The 17,802-nt window shown below is 35.5% G+C and overlaps 1 protein-coding gene and 1 long non-coding RNA gene across 5 annotated transcripts in view; both read left to right on the top strand.

The window, feature by feature from the left end:
* The window catches only part of crp (transcription factor cropped), a 223,743-nt gene that overhangs the window by 130,153 nt on the left and 75,788 nt on the right, over positions 1–17,802 (top strand). The window lies entirely within an intron of this gene.
* LOC116425380 (uncharacterized) overlaps positions 1–17,802 on the top strand; it is a 31,051-nt gene that overhangs the window by 239 nt on the left and 13,010 nt on the right. The window contains exon 2 of the long non-coding RNA XR_004234674.2: positions 4,729–4,794. This is a non-coding gene — a long non-coding RNA (uncharacterized LOC116425380). The remainder of the gene's footprint in view (positions 1–4,728; positions 4,795–17,802) is intronic.

Here is a 17,802-nt window from a genome sequence, read left to right as displayed (position 1 = left end):
ATTGTTGCATTTGATGAAATAACTGTGAAGATTGCTACTGGAACAACAACTTAGACGAACGTGTTAATACATTACTTAAACATTCCCTTTCGGTGTTTTTTTCCTTAAAGTGGTGAGGACTGCTGTGTACTTTAACACTAAACGTATGGTTTACTTATTCCTGGCGTTATTAGTTGAATGACTGGTTATAAAATAAAAGTAAACAAGTTGGACAATACATTTTTTTAATAACATTTCATGAATGTTTTTCTTTGTGTTTGGGTTGTTGAAATTTTTTTGGGGAAGGTGAATTTTTATGTAATTTATTGTTAAATCATTTTTTTTATATTGGAAGCTTTGTTTTATGATCTTTTTGGCGGGCGCGTTTGTAAAAATTATGTACTTTATTGTTGTTTGATGTAACTAATATAAAAAGTGTTATTAAATAAACTGCTATAGATTCAAATTACTTTATAAATTACGTATAAAAGTACTGCTTACTACTTCCTTTATAGATTTATTTTACGTAGGATCAATTTCTAAAACTTATGTACGAAATTAAAGTTCATAGGAATATGGAATTTACATTGTTGCAATCATAGGATTATTTAATACTTCTTCATGAAAATGTCGGAAGCGAGAATATGTCACAATGGCCGTAATCTGTCATTTACTGTCATAGCACAAATCGATGAAACAACATTTTACCTTCATTAACATCCATTACAAGTAGAAACAGCGAGTAATGGACAGACATCAGCCTCGACAGGCAACACGGGTATTTAAGTTTAAAGGTAGATTTTCTCTATAAAATAAAATGTCACTCTACAATCTGAATTCGTATTTTCTCGTGGAACCATTTATATAAGTTATCGTGTATTATATTAATTACTGTACTTACCGAACAAATCAATCAAATTTCCTGTGAAAGTTGACTCGACAGATTTTCTCTGTACAAAAAAATGTCATTGTATATTCTAAATTCTTTTCCTCTTGAAATTAATTTACCGCAATTATTATGTATCCTATTGATTAATGGTCTGCTCCATAGACGAACGAAATCGATCAGATTTTTTGTTAAAGTTGTCAAAATACAATTTCTCCATAAAAACATGACACCGCATAATTTGCATTTTCTTTCTCGTGCAATCACTTCATGTTAGTTATTACATATTACATTAATTCCCGCAGAAAACTTAAACAATTTTCTTGCATTCCCGTTTCTCGCAGAACGTCAGAAACGAATAAACAAGAAAAACGATTACTTGATTAAGTATTCACACATTATTTAAATAAAACATTGAGTATGATTAACAAATCGAAAAAAAATGTTCACATTCATCGCTAACCATCAAATGACAGGATTCAAAATTCTACTTTTTCTTTCCTTCGTATATCTTCATATCAATTCCTATATCAATTTCTGTCTTTTATTTTGTTTCTGTTTTCACTAAAAAAATGCATCATTTAACTGTACCTCTATTTCGCAGCTAGTTATTTTTGATTGCTGTGGGAAAAATGTCGGTATGCTTAGCGTTAACACGTCGATTACCGTGTTACCTAGCAGAAAAAAAACCGATCAACTTTTCCCGCGTGAATTTTTCGCGCTCGCCCTCGACACGCGGGTTTGCCATCGATTATTCGCTTCCTACCATCCTCTCTTTCCCCCCTTTCCTCGCGTTTCTTCCTTTTCACGCGATTCCCGCGCTGGACCACCTCCGACTCTCTTCCCCGTAATCGTCCTGTTCGTCTTATTACTTTTCCTCCTTCCCCGCCGCTCCTCCCCAGGCACTTTTTCTTTGGGCCCGCGTAGCTCGTTGCATTCCAGAGCCGCGAGTGGAAGGACCTCGCCAAGGTAAGCGGGTCCGTCCGTCGTTCTTGAATGTCGGCGTTTCGCGTGCATCCTGTGCGCGTGTGATCCTCTCCTACCGACGCCGCGCACGCTCCTCATTGACGTCGCCGCTCCTCGCTTCCGCGCCATGATGCACCAGGCCACCTGCCGTCCGAACTTGTGGCCGCAGGACCAACCACCCGCCCCCTCCAGATTTTCACCGGCGGAATCATCGCCGATGGACCCGGCATTCGATCGCCGCAGGTGGTCCCCGTAAATTTAGATCCACGTGCAGTGCCAACGTTGCGATTTTCGTTGGTGGTTGTCCTTTTCCAGGCGCATTTTTTATTCAAGTCTTCTTTAGTAATGATTGGTGAACCATTATTGAAGGATCCAGTATTTTGTCGCCGTAAGTGGTCGTCGTAAATTTAGATTCACGTGTAAGGTCAATATTTTTAAATCGACTTAGTTCTCTTTGCAACAAGATTTTCTTCTGTGAGCGATTCTTCCAAATGTTCTTTAGATGGAATTTTTATTTATTCATCACTGGTGAATCATTATCGAAGCACCTACTATTTGGTCGCTGCAAGTGGCCCTCTTGGGGCACTCTTGGAACATTTTCAATTGATCGACTTATAATTTAAAAACATCAACTTTCTACATCTTACATCTACATTATTCTTTCCAGGAATGCATGTTTATATTCAACACACACGCTGTACCAAACTTTAAAATGTAGTTTCACATGTAGTTGAAAAACTTCACTAATGAATCGCAAATCAGAAAACTGTCTCAAAGCATCAGTTACCTACAAAGTCCAAAAAATATCAACATTCCAACAATTAAACCATAATCAGCCCACATAGTAAGTTGTTCCTTTTACACCACTTCTGTCCCCATGATTGTCACCATTCGCCAATGAAAAGCGGAAGGAATTTACATTGTATATAATCATGAAACTTTAAGGTATTCATAAACTATTCCTTGGGGAGTAGCGTAGAGCTGTAGGATTCTCGGCCTGGTGGTCCGCAGGTGTCTCATTAACGCTTTGGCTCGAGCGGTTGTTGCGCCAAATGCAAGAATTGCGCTAAGCGGTAAGTGAAACGAAGAAGAGACGGCAAACGGAACTGTCCTCGATATCCGTGGTCGCGGGGTTGAGAGCTAGCGGGGAGTATTTGTCGAGGGAGCGGTAAAAAGGTGTTAAAATTTACGAGACGTCTCTCTCGACGCAGTCGGCTGAATACTTTTTGTCGTCGCAATAAATCTCTCGAGGACTTCCGCGGTCCCGAAGACGTTTTCCCGTTCGATGCGTCCTTCCTTTTTTCCTTCTTCCGCGTCTGCGAATTTTTCCTGAAAAATAAACGCCCGCGCCGAGCACCCCAACGACGGTGAAATTATTTTCGAATTGATCGCTGTCGCCGGGCAACGGTTTTGGTTAGATTCGATTCGACGGCGTGAACGAGTACTTCACGCGAGCACTTTTCGACCGTGATGTATTGCTCGTGATTTATGTTGAATGCTTCGAGTGGGTTCTTTGTAATTGTTGGAATATTAAGGGGTGCTTGGTTATTTCGTTTTACGGTAATTGGAGTTGAATACTCAACACGCTGTGTGTGTGTGTGCGTGTGTGTGTGTGTGTGTGTGTGTGTGTGTGTGTTTTCCTTTTTTTATTCTGGAAATGAATTTTGTTCGTTCGCTAGCGTTAGGTTTAGGTACTGTTTTTGTCGTTTGTCGAACGCTTCTGGAAAGAGTTGAATCGTTAATTTCTGTTTATTTCGGAACTTGATTTTTTTATTACAATAATCTTTTAATTAGTTTATAAATATTTACAATATACGATAGTTGTATCACTGTAATTAATTTAATTTTATTCAGAAAATTATATCATGAATTGTATACAGCTTAAAAAATCACTCACGAAGTTTTTCCCTTTCATTTTTGCACCATAAGTGTTTACCAAACATTTTGATATATTACACAAAAATGTCTTACTTCTTTTTTAAATATTCTGACGATAATTATCAGTAAATTCAATAAGGCTATGAAGGATATGCTGTCTTCATTTGTTTCTCATTTCCAACTAAGAAAATCATTAGTCTTGAAGATCAGTTATACGATACAATATCTCGGTTCATACTAAGTTTATTTGAAATCAATCACTTATTTAGAAGAAAAGCATAAACAAATAAATTTTTTAAACAATTTTATTTAGGAGAACAATATTTTAAATTCAATTGATCATCCAATCGTTCGGTTTCTATAACATTTTTCATTTATAGTTTTATATTTACACGCGCGGTAGGAGTGTCACGAAATCACGATAAAGAAGAAGTTTTATTCGGATTTGCTAACAAGGATTGATTTATGCTCAACTTACAGCCCCATAGGTGCACAGGGACACGATGTTTCGGGAAACGCCGTAACCGGAATTGCCGATAAAGGCGCATTAGTTTCCACGATCAAATTGATGGACGATCGAACGTCGTCGACCTCCCGATCCTTCACGCCCACGTTGTTTCTATTTGTTGATTTCCGTTCCAACACACTTTACCTTTATTTTTACCTAGTACCTTTCGCATCTCGTGTTTCTAATACACGTTGCTTGTGTATTTTTACGTGTGATTGATTATCTTCGAATTTTCTTTCGTTGTAGAAAGTCACAGTAATATCAGTCTTAATAATAATAAAAAAAGAAATAGTATAGTTCCAATTAGAAATAAATAAAAGTTCTGTTTCAATAATAAGTAATAATTATCGGCAGTAAAAATTTAATAATTAGTTTTATAAAAAAATCGAAGCTTTAGGCAAGACGTTGAGTATGTTTAATATTGTACTATATAAATATTTAAATATATAGAGCACTATAATATCTGTATACTTAACATATAATTTATAAGTCTTCTGTTTTCTGTTTACAGGTACGTGCAAAATATACTCGCTGATTAATGATAAGTGATGATCTGCCCAGGGAATGCTAAGAGAACGTAAGAATAAACGTCTAAACGTCATCTTTTTTTGTTCAGTTTTCATTTTAGTATTTTGCCTACACATAGAAAAGATAATGTTTGGGATTGTACACAAAATTTTGATGTTTCTTTACAAACTTACAATATATCGAGAGCCTACAATAGAAGATATTAATTACATTAAAGAGTAAAATCATAATTATTATATAATCTATAAGTATTATTACACGCACCAAAAATTACATTCCACAACCTTGTTACATTAAAACTCAGGTTCGACATAACGAAGTGAATAATTAGGTGTTCTTTAAAAATCTGGTTCAAAATAGACCCGGGCATCGCCAATCTAAAGTTAATATTTTAGGTTCAGATAAAAATTATCTGACTATGTATCACAGGTTCGGACAAAAATTATCCCACTACATATAATATATAAATAAATACCAAAAAGGAAGGATATATTTCATCTTACTATGCTTTAAACTTAAAAAGACAAGCAACAAACGATAAAAATGACTTGGTACTTACGTATTAACCACCTTTCTTTCCTAACTGCACTGGTCAGTCATTTGGGTTAAGTCTAGACCAGTATTCATCTATTATAACACATTATGAATATTTTATTATTGTTACCATCATTATTAATATTTTATTTCTGAAAAACAAAGACTGCCCGTATAACACGTAACTATTATAAATGTTTCCCCGTATAATCGATGTTCCGCGACGCACGAGCCGGAATACGCATTCACTCGAATTTTCATTTGGCCACGGCTAGTTCGCGTCGCGTCGCGCGCGGAAAGAATATTGATAAGCGTGTAATGCATGATTTCACGACCGGAAAACAATGGTTCACGGAACTCGTAACTTTGTCTTTAACCTGATTCCCTGGCCATTATCCAATGCGGCTACCCCGCGCAATTTCCATTACGGGCCGCGTGCAAGAATAACGCGACCGGCGCGACAATAAAGTGCCGGAAGTCCAGGAAATCAAATTCGCCGGGGAAATGTGTTTCCCCGCAAATAATGCTGACTGCATACTCCGATGTCGTCCCCCCGCGCGTATATGCAACGGTCGGCGTAACGAATCAGCCTTCGTAGACGTTTATACGACGTAGTTCCATTCCCACGAACGTTCCCTCATTATCGGAGCCCGTCATATCGCAGTGTACATAGATATGACATAATTCTAAACAACTTTTCCCTGTATATATATCTGCCGCTCGGCATTAGTTTCCGAGATAAACGGAAAATATTTTTATTTCTGCATGTATAATACATCGAATGTATAAACTTGTTGGATATGAACTCTCTACTTCGTCGATTTCATTGATTTTTCAATGTGTCGTAGAAGTTGATGTTTGGAACAACTTTTTAACTTAATAGAAACGTCAGACTCGTTTTATTTCAGTTGAGGGATAGAGTGTACGAAGGTACTGCTAAGGAATCAATTTCGGTTACGATAACTTTCTAACGAATAAATTTAGGGTATATGTATGTTAGTACTTTCTCGTGGAATATTAAAAATTACATCGATTGGTGCAATCAGAAACATAGGTTTCCGTTAAATAAGAAAGTGCAGTTGCGTTTCTTCGGTTCATCGATGGAGAACAGTGCACAAAATTATTTGCACACTACACATCGTCTGATACCATTTGACTTGAATCTGTAGTATTTTCTTCTATTTCCAACTGTTTGGGTACAGCCTGTTCCAATTTGCACGGGACACTTTACTTATAAACTCAATGACTCCTTAGTTTCATTTTTCCAATATTTTATTCCAAAGATTTGTTAGATTGAAGATATTACAATTGAGAAATTGTCACCGAAACAAACGCTAGCGAACTATTATCCCATTCGCTACCAGCATTTCTTTTAACAACAGTTTCCGCAGTTACAATATTTTATTAAATATAATATATCGTCTTCACAAAATACGAAAAATAATTAACCTTTCGAGCGTTGCGGGCGCACATACGCGTTTTTCAATCTTTTTGATCTCGTACGTGCCGCGATGACAATTATAAGCGTGAGACATTAACATATATATTTCTTAATTATTCCATTCGATGAAACTGAGGAATTCCGATTACAACTTAATTACGCCTTATACGAATTAACATAGCTCATGGATCTTTAGAGAGAGAGCTGAAAAAATATTCTGCCCACACGGAACGTTTCGGTTGCGTGTATTCAGCATTTCAAATGGTTAAACCTTTACACTCAATTTATTTTCAATGTTCCTTGGTGTATACATGTATTTATTTTTAGGGAAACGAATGACAGTAATTTACAGCGATAGAATTCAACGTTTTACATTTACTTTATTTATTATTATTACAATAAGATTTAATCTTTATAATCTTTTAAAGTGAGGTACTTTTTAAAACAATTTCAAACGTGACGTACATGTTTTAGAGTAAGTTAGTGTTGTCAGCTCTAGCATGACATACAAGTTCTACAACAAATTTCTATTGTCTTCTCTAGCATGACATACGAGTGCAAAGGGTTAAGAGAAGAAAATCTCGTCATACATTGATCGTCATAAATTTGCATCGCTGGTAGCGAACGTGTTAATATAGAAATTATTATATATTAAGATATAATATAGTTATATAATAAATCGTTTCTCCCTGTTCTGTTCGCGCGGGTTCGTTAGAATGAATGCGCACGCGGTCCTTCATTGGTCGATCTCGATTCGCAGCAGGCAAATTGCCGGGGCATTAATCATACTGTCATGCAGCACCGCAGCGCGCCGTCTTGTTGCGATCTGCGCGGGCAGCTTGCGCCCGGGAACGAGAAAGAAAGGACCACCGAGGGCCGCATCGCAGTTCCGCGCGAGAAGTATTTATGAGCCGGTAATAATACTCGATCCGCAACGACGAGCAACGACGAGCAACGACCAGACGAACAGGGACCGGCTTGTCCCTCTTCTACAACAATGTTGGGCGTGGTTCGAGTGCCCGTCCGTATCCGCGCCGCTCCAGGAAAAAAAGGAAATGGTAACGGAGTCACCGAATCCGGCAAAAATTCATTTCTTCTTTTACCCTCCTCGCGCTCGAAGATTTCTTTTGGAAGTTGCTTCAATCTGTTAACTGTGAAATTTAATTTCAGAAATCTCTGATGAGCTTGGATTGCAATTTAACTACTCTTCTTGTATTGACTTCTATAAATATATTTTCTTTTTGTACAGCATTAATGATATTTATGATGTAGGGTGAGGTTGCTCGAGTCCTATCTCATAAGGAAAAGAGTGTGTAAATTGAAAGATATATTAAATAAACAAAAAATAATTGCTTTATTTGAAACTTTAATGAACGTTAGTACTATCCATTTGAACAGAGTTCGAAATTTCTACTCTTGCTTGTAACGAACATTTCTTAATCTGTTAACTGTGGAATTTAATTTGAAAAATTTCTGATAATGCTCGCAATGAAATCAAATAATGGAGTATATACTCATCTGACACGGGCCAAACGCCACTATAATATATTCTAACGAAAAGCCAAAGCAAAATGAAGGAAAAGTATATGTTTATCTGAAAGAATAAACAATTGATCGTTGAAAGAATTATTATCATTTTGATTTTAAGATGACGTATATACTCGTCGAATGCAGTTAACTAGTTAACACGGAGAGTAGAAATTTTAATCACTTATTTTCGCGACTTATTTTCAAATTAATTGTGATATCCAAGTTTTGAATTTTTAAATTAGGGTTATGTAGAATTAAATGCATGGTAATGTGGTTTATAAATTTGAATGTTATAGTATTCATGTCAGTTCGCATCACAATGAACATGAATGCTATAGAATTCACGTCTGTGAACATGTTAAGGAACATCGGTATTGGTTTATAAAATACCGACGGCATTTTTTACAAATGTAAAGAAAATTGATACATGAATCAAGAAATAGAATTATTGATAAGCAAAGATTGATCTTTTATATTTATATTTATGATCAACAGAAATTAATAATCAACATTATGTGAATTATTGCATACGACAGATCGTACATATAGATTTTAATTCAAGGTAGATGATATTGTTTTCAAATTTTTTATATTTTTGTTGTTGGTTTCTGTGCTTAGTGAATTTAATATTTTGTTAGTTATATATCTGTAACTTTTTAAATGGATAATTAACAATGGTAACTTACCATCATAATAATAATAATCTTTATTGCAACGAGATACAGCGCGGAGTACTACGCATTTTAAACGATGATCTTATTTTTTCCATCGATGAATATATTTTAATTACCCCATGAACTATAGAGACTTCAATAAGTATCCAGTATTCCTTCATATTTTTTAAAAATCGAAAGCAATAAAAAATCAGCTATGAACATAAATAACGAATGTTGCAGATCGAAGGTAAATACTAGAAACAGAATTGTAAATGAAGAATTAACCTCCTATCCCACAGATCCGTGACGAGAATTTCAAACTGAATTCAACGAATCTAAATGACCTAAAATAATCTAAACAAATTTTTCCGTGTAAATGAAACATTACGTTTCCATCATCAATCCTTAACCTTTAGAACAAACGTGGACATGGAATAATCACCATTCTTTTCAAATTAATTATAAACGATAAAGTAGATTCATTAAGCACAGTTCCAGAAGGAATCCTATGACAAGGGGTTAAAGAGACTCGGTAAGTAAGTGTACTGCAGATTCCGCATGATTCGACGCGGATCGGTTTATACGCGAATCAACGGGGGGATAGAGCCACTTCGTATAGCGCTCGAGGAGAAACCAATTAGCCGCCGACATATTTCACAGGAGCGGGAACTGTCGCGACCGCGTGCGGATAGAAAGCACACAGGAAGTTGTTAAGCTTTTGCTTGGAGCTGTCGTTAATTAAAATAACCGAGGTAGAATGCTCGCTGCTCGGTTGCGTGCCGATCTTTCTGGCGATGAGATTGTTCCTCTGTCTTGCTTTTCGCCGGTGTCCTTCGGTTGGAAATGTTTATTTCGATTCTTGGGATGATAGATATGGGCACTGTTACTTACCTGCAGCAAAATCAAATTGAACGAACTATATGAATCACGCGTTAAACAAATCGGTTAACTTTACGAAACGAAAAATGGAGAAATATGATACGACATTACATATTGATTCTGAAAACTTCTCTTCATACCGAAAATTAAATATATATCATACACGTACATGTTATGTATCATATGTAAAATGCATAAAATATATTATATTTTAGAAATAATTTTTATCATTACGACAGCTGTTCCATGGTTAAAGGAATTTTTGTTGTTCCATAGTGCTAAACTCTGTAATGAGATTCGTTTCAATGCTAAAACTACCGAGCATTTAATACGATTAATATGTAATCCCTATAAAAATTCGTTATGTACAGCGACATCGTCATCGCGTTATTAAAAACGATACACAGTAAAAATTTGCATCCGAAATTGTTAACATTTTCTCATACAATTATCCGCATTTCTGTTTCAACACATCTCGTTTGCCTTAAACGAACCAGTTTCGCAGCGACGCAATATGGAGTTGAATTTTGTTGACACTTGATCTACCTATCAGTCAAATCGACTGGCTCGTATTTTCTTACAAGGATGCATTTACCTAGATTCGATACACATATATTCTGGTAGGCACGTGAAATCAACGTTTTACTTAGTTTTTCGGATTGGAAACAATCATTTGGACTCGTCTGATAATTCTAATTTAATTTGAATGCACTCCTAAGATCTTTGATTTATTTATATACCGATCTCGATTGATTTATATTTTAGTAACTTCATGAATAAATTAACTTATTTAATAATTTTTTAAAAAATCTTCTGTACTTTTTCAATAATTCTCAAAAAAGAAATTCTAAAATGATCATTTTACTGGATTTGGTATTTCTAATGCCAATTCAGTCGCAGTTAATAGATCTGTGATTTATTTACGAACCAGTTTCGATTGATTTATATTTTGAATATCTTCACGAGTAAATCAATTTACTTAATAACTTATCAGAAAACTATTTGTAACTTTTTAATCGTTCTCAAAGAAGAAATTCTAAAATGTCCATTTTACTCGATTTGGTATTTCTAATGTTAATTTGACTGTTCATTTGCTCGCGCACGCGAGATCTTCGGTTTATTTCCTTTCCTTTCTATTAGCGACGACACGAAATCATTCCCTTTTCCGTCATTTGAATGTTTGTGTAGCTCCCTACTTGACTATCGCGATATTTATTTAAGAGAAAAGGGAGCAGCGACACGAGGCGCGGCGCAAAATCTTGTCTCTTTCTTTCTCGGCAAACCCATAATTTACGGGCGCCATAAGTAACGCAACGGTCTGCAATCTGTTCTCGCGTGATCAGTTTTTGCGCAGCTGCTATACCGTCGTCGGTACATTCATTCATGATTGTACAATTCCGATCGCTATAACCAGCGCTAACAAAATATGCTCTTATGTAACGCCGCCTCTTATGTTCCGTCCGTTTCACTTGTACCGTTCGCGTGTTACGAATATGGGAACACTAAACCTGTACGAGATCCCGAAAATATCGGAACAGGTATTCTTTTTTTGTCAAATAAACGTTTGAAATCTAAATGAAGCAGCGAATACTAAAATAATTTATCTTTCAAACAACATTAGCCAAAACAAAATAACAAAATAAAAAAAGGAAGTAAAAGTAACATTTCATTTCAATAATTATTTAAATGAAATTTTGATTTTGATCACAGATAATTCCACTCCTAGATATTCTTTGACCCCTTGTCCTATGATTTCTTTCACAACTATGCTTGCTAGAACTATTTTATCGTTAATAATGAAATTGAAACAAGAATTCTATGTTTCCATTGTAATTAACTAATATTATAATAATTACTAATGTTAAATTAAATATACTAACACTATAATAATTTATTGTAATTACATAACTCCATGTAATTAACTAGAAAGAAGAAGAAATCTATGTCCTATTTCTAAATTTACTTTAATGATTGACAATAGAAGTTCGATAATAGAAAAATAATATTTAACTGCAGCTCAAATGAATATAATACCATTTGCATTTGTCAACCTCTGTTTGAAAATTTTAAAAGAAGGGGTTAATGGACGTTCTCGCGACGAATTCCATAGGTGTGCATACATGCACCGTTTATGGCGATTCCCTTGTCGCGAGAGCAGTTTGTCGCGCGTGTTGAAAATATCTTTTTCTGTCGACAAGCGGAGGCATTTACTTGGCCGATGTGCCTACGGGAAGAAGAAAAAATTGCCGTAGAATTCCAACGGAGTGTTACGCGAGTCATGCTCACGCGAGCGCTAAGGATCGAGCTCGTTCGTTCCTTCCCTCGCTAGATCCCTCTTTCCACCGACCTGTGCCCTCGTTTGCTTCTGACCAACGTATCTCCGCTTTATTTACACTAGATTACACATGAACGAATAATGTACAGTTTTAAATGAACGACCATTCGTAAGTTAAAATATCGATGAACGAATTTTCTGTTGTCGATGGAATTCTATTTTAATATTTGTCAAGTCTCTGTGATGTCTAACGAAAATCGTCGGTTTTGTGTCTTACATATCAATATATCGATTAAGTTATTTAGTTTTAGAATAGTTAATTGATATGTGAACTATATTTTAAGAATTATTTATTGACAACAATGTAATTTTGAGCCATAAATCTTGCTATTGTCCACATTGTTTCAAATATATTGATAATAGAGGAATATCCTTTATCAAAAATTGCTGTTGCTAAGTAATTCACAATTTGAATACTTTTGTCACGCCGTAGTAAGTCGATAGAGCTTTTATTATTACTGTAAGTATTCACTTAAAAATTGTTCCAACAAATTAATCCTTATACATTTATTATCTAAAGTTTCGTGAAGTGTTACTAACCATTATAATATTCTCGCCAGAAGTAGCCTCTCAATTATCAAAACATTAAACAAATTTAGTCACACTTCAAAGTATCCAAAATCTATTACACTTTTCACGAAATATTTCTTGAAAATCGAACAAACTGTTACGTAAAGATCTATAATAAATATAAGTCTACTAATAAATGATCCTTTTCTCCAAGCGTGAAGCACCTATTCGATTTAAACCTGCACTTGCATTCTGCTTGAAGGTCCACTTCCTCGCCAATCACCTGAACTGATTAAATTCTTCGTTGGTATATTTATTTCATAACGTGATACCTACTGCAAGGAAACGTAATAAAAATAAATCGATTTTTTAAACCGTCACAGTGGATAGTCTCCCCGAGAATAATGTTGAGGTCGATGGCGCAATCTTCTAGATGATCCCAATGTTTCCATAACAATCCGCGATAGCGACGTGGCGGGTCCTGGAGACTTCCTTCGAGCTGCGGTAGCCGGCAGCCCGCTTCGAAGTATAATTGAAACAATTAGACCAGCACTTCGTTTTGCCGGCCATGTAATTTTCGATCTGCCGACACAGTCTGCGAACCCGTTCGCCGTGTTCGGGCCCAATAGCGCGTGTCTGACCTTATAACAGAATGGACCGGGCATAAATATAATCGATGTTCCTGGCTGGCCAGCTGTGAAACACTCAGTTATTGCCCACCGTAAACCTTGTCAAATTGATTCCGCAAAGCTTACGAAGATGTATCTACCTGTAGGGTCAAGAATCATTTAGCTCCTTTCCGTTTGGTATGTTTAATTGGAGTTCGATGGAATTGAAATATTAAATGTAAAATGGAAATATTCATTTCGAATGAAAGCGTGTGGTTTGGAAATTAGTGGGACTAATAAAATTGTTGAAAGTTTATAGAAACGAAGAAGCGTAAAGTAGTAAATGAAATAAATACAGACGTATAAAGCAATGAATACGTTATTTTACTCACTCGTATATTGTGCTAAAAGTCAACAAAAACTTTGCAGATTTATTTGTTCGGCAGTTTTTTTGGTTTCATCTGTAAGATGAGTAATACAAGAGTTTGGGTGCTATATCTTTGCGTAAATTAATTTATTTCTGCGAAAAGCTTCATACAGATCGAAGGTACATCTAAGAAACTAATATCTTCTTATTTAATAATGGCAATCAGTCTTCTATTATGTTAGGGATTATACTTTTGGCATCAACTCGGCATGCTTTCGATTAAATTTTCCACTTATGAAACAGAAACCGACGTCCGTATTCTTCAAACACGATAGTCTAGTGCTTTTAACATCAAAGTATATTTTCCTAGGGATTTATGCTTGATAATAAAGCAAACATTTCGCATTCGATTTGTATCGGTGGGTTTCCAACACTGATTTCTGTTTTTTATTCGATAGATCGTGGCTTTGATGAATTGGATCTTTCTGAAGAATCCATTGCAATTTATTATAATTCTCAGCAATTCCATATAATAGGCAGAGAGTGAATATTTAACCGAATGACTAAATAAGAAATTGAAAATTTTAAAAAATTCTTAATCTAGCACACAAAGTAGACTCTCAGGCACTACGCATATTTTTATACCATTCGGTAACTATAAAAGATGCACTGATTTATAGTTTTCTATTTGTATCATTTTTCTATGCCAGTTAGAATAACCTTGAAAAAATAAGTTAGAATCCTCTAGAAAAATCAAGCTAAAATAACAATGAAAAAAACCCTGGCATCCCTTAGGGAACGAACGTCGATCATTTCGAATTCTGAGGGTTAACTTCCCACAGATCGTATCCTGTCATTGCCGGTTAATGCTGCACCAGATTGCACCACATGGTTTGCATTCGAAGAACACAGTGTCTCGTGATTCGAGCCTCGAGTGACATAGTCCAAATTCCAATGAGAAAAACGTTTACTCTTTCGTTCTTTAAGTTTGATTCGTGTTCCTACTAATGGACCGAAGAATGGGGGGATACCTGATCACAGCTGTGGTCTGAAAAGTGGCATGCAAGCCACGAAAGAAACAAGAGCGACGGTATGCTAAGGCGCAAAATTTCATTGGGAGATTGATGCTGTGAATAGGAGATAAATAGACAAAGAGGCGAGACAGAGGAGGGGAAATGGGGGGGGGGGGGGGGGGGAGAGGAGAGTGTGTGTTTGTTTGCACGCGAGAAAGAGAGGGAGAAAGGCAAGAAGAAAGAAAGGAGACACGGATAGGAACGTTACGAGGTGTTGCAAACAGAATAGTCAAGGTTCACGGGAGAGGTATGCGGATCTGAAAAGCCGATAGAAACGAAACGAGCGAACTAACCGAGCTTTCGCGGGTAGATCGACCGCAGAACGAACGATCCTCTTGATCCCTTGCCTTCTGAATACTTATTGGAGGCATTATTGTTTCGATGATTTATTGTTTACATCGACAGGCATAGATTTCGCTCCGCATTATTCGCACTGGCATGTAGCATTTTATTTATTTAAGCAGAACAATGTTCATTTATTATCGATTGGTTAAACAATTTATGCATTCAAGTGTATTTGTAATTCAATGATGAATATTTTGAAACTTCAAGAATCGAACTACTGTATTATTATTTTACTGAATCAGTAAATTTAGCGATAATTGAGATGCTACCATTACCGAGACAAAAGAAATTCACGTTATATCGTACGGTATATTGTATAATATACTGTACCCATGATAAATGCTTTTTTGTAACTTTGTAATTTTATGGTTTTATAAATGCAATTTGTAATTTTTAACTGTTTAAAGATTAATTATTTGGCAACGGATACAAAAGATTTTGAATTTAGTAATTAATTTGTTATACTCCAGTGCAAATAGGTAGTAATGTGTTAAACTAAGAAGGGATGAAAGGAATTGTGAATTACTTAAATAGTGTCTATATTATTGTGATCGTTGAACTTTAATGTAAAGCTAAAGTGAATTATACGCATATAGTGTCGATGTTTTTGATGAAATTAATGAGATTTATATAACTGAGGTATGCTTTATTATCAAGAAGAAATAAAACTGTTAATGGATGTAGGAGAAAGTTCGTTTTTATCACTGTTAAGTACGAAGGTGATTTTTAATGTCAGATTCTTTCGGTCTCTCGTTATATCAGTAAGTCAAGCTTATAATTGCTCTCATATGCATAATTATAAGCAATATGCAAATACACAAGCATTATAAGAGATATGCAGTACGTTATACAGTTGTGTCGGTCAAATACTTCCTTAAGGTATTTAAATCTTTTCCTTATAATGTCGAACAAGATACATGATGATAATTTTATACTTTTATCAAATAAATATTGTTAATAATTACAGTGACAAAAATAAGTCATTATTCCCTTTTTGAAATTAGCAATAGGACGACTGTTATTACTGCTATTATTATTCTGTGACATCAAGATATAAAGCTATGACCTCTTGAATATTATCAAAGCAGCAAGTAAAAACATGATTAAAGTAATAAAAATAAAATAATTTCAAGCATTCAAATTTCAAATAATTCTATTAATTATAATAAACATTACTAATCTTTGAAACTATAATTTTAATTTAATTATACAATTTGATGGTTACCAAATATAATACGATATATTTAAACTTAAAATACTAATTGGCAAGCTTTCAGCTTTTACAGTTTCTAACGGTCAATCGAATGTATAATATATCCTCAATACATTCAAACTTAAAATTCTAATTGCTAAGCTTCTAATCTTCCACGTCCAGCTTTTACAGTCTACTAGGTTCAATCGAGCATGCGACAAAGCTTCCGATTCCGAATTTTATTCGGCGCCAGTTCCTTTTCGCGTCTCTATAAAAATGCGTATTTGCATAAACGTCCCGCAGTTTAGTTACGGTTCAGTATTACTTTGCGACTGGAAGTAGTCAACGTTCGTATAAACGGCACGCGAAACAATCGAGGCTTCACCGTAGTTCCGTTTACGTCCTCGGCCGCCGATATTCGACCGAATATATCCGCGGTGTCTATTTCCTGGGAAAGCTCGCCGGTTCACCTTGTGTGAAATGATGATTGGTTACGATCCCCGCAAACGTACTTGACAAGAATGCAGTTTCACTCGCGGCGGGCGCCGTTTTTCCGATGCCATCGACCGCGACCAATGGCGGTTTAAGATATCCCGGCGAAAGGATTTCTATTTCCATGGAATCGTGCCGCCGCGCGCCTTCCGGCGTCGATTCGTCGCGGCGCACGGCCAATTTGTGACAAAAATGAAATTTTGGTCCTTTCTTGGGTAGTTCCATTAGTATATGATCATTTAGAAAATGGCATTAACACGTTCGCCACGAAAAACTTCAACGTTTTGTCACTGATTCTTTTGTAGCAATGATAAAAAGGAGGAATTATTAATTGTCTGGCATCACAATTCTTACAATACACTATTACTTTCTTATATGCTCCATAGGATATATAGTTATTTTTAAGTAATAATAATATATAATAGTTTTTAAGTCATTTTTATTGCACTAGAGTTAACATTACAAAAGGGAAATTACTTATAGGAAGATCTAATACGATTTATCCATTTTAGAAAGAGTATTAGGAATGCCATGACTTTTTGGTAATACGTGCGTAATTATAAAATTGTGCAATTTAAATAGTTTGAACTTAGAATAAAATGTCCAAAATGAGTTTTAATGACATCAATTAGATAGAAAATAAATAATAGTTAAAGTAAATAGCTAAATAAAGTGTTGTTAAATCTCATTGTTGTTTCAATGTTATTAAAATCCATAAACCGAATTTTTTTGTGAAGTATTGTAATACGTTCTTCGGTGATGAGTTTTTCGAGTAAAGGGAAAGTGTTAAATGAAGCTTATTAAAGTTCATGAAAACTGTGATAACACAGGCTTGTCGTCTTCCGAAACGTTTGTAAAGGACAAAACCTTCGGGAGGACGGTTATGAGAAACAAAAAGCGAAGTAGTTTGCCTTCTTGTACCCAGCTACACAAGAAATGCCAAGGACGATGTCTTTGATCCTCGAGTCGAATGCATATCTCCCAGCAAATTGTTGGAGAAGTATATTTACTTTATGCAGAATATTAATGCCGAGTAATACCGATAGAATTGTTTCCATTTGAAGTGTATACAGATACAAATGCACAGCGATTCAA

Source organism: Nomia melanderi, chromosome 4 (genome assembly GCF_051020985.1).
Source record: "Nomia melanderi isolate GNS246 chromosome 4, iyNomMela1, whole genome shotgun sequence".
Taxonomy (NCBI): Eukaryota; Metazoa; Arthropoda; class Insecta; order Hymenoptera; family Halictidae; genus Nomia; species Nomia melanderi.
Note: the sequence above shows the minus strand (reverse complement) of the source record. Positions and strands in the feature narration are given on the sequence as shown.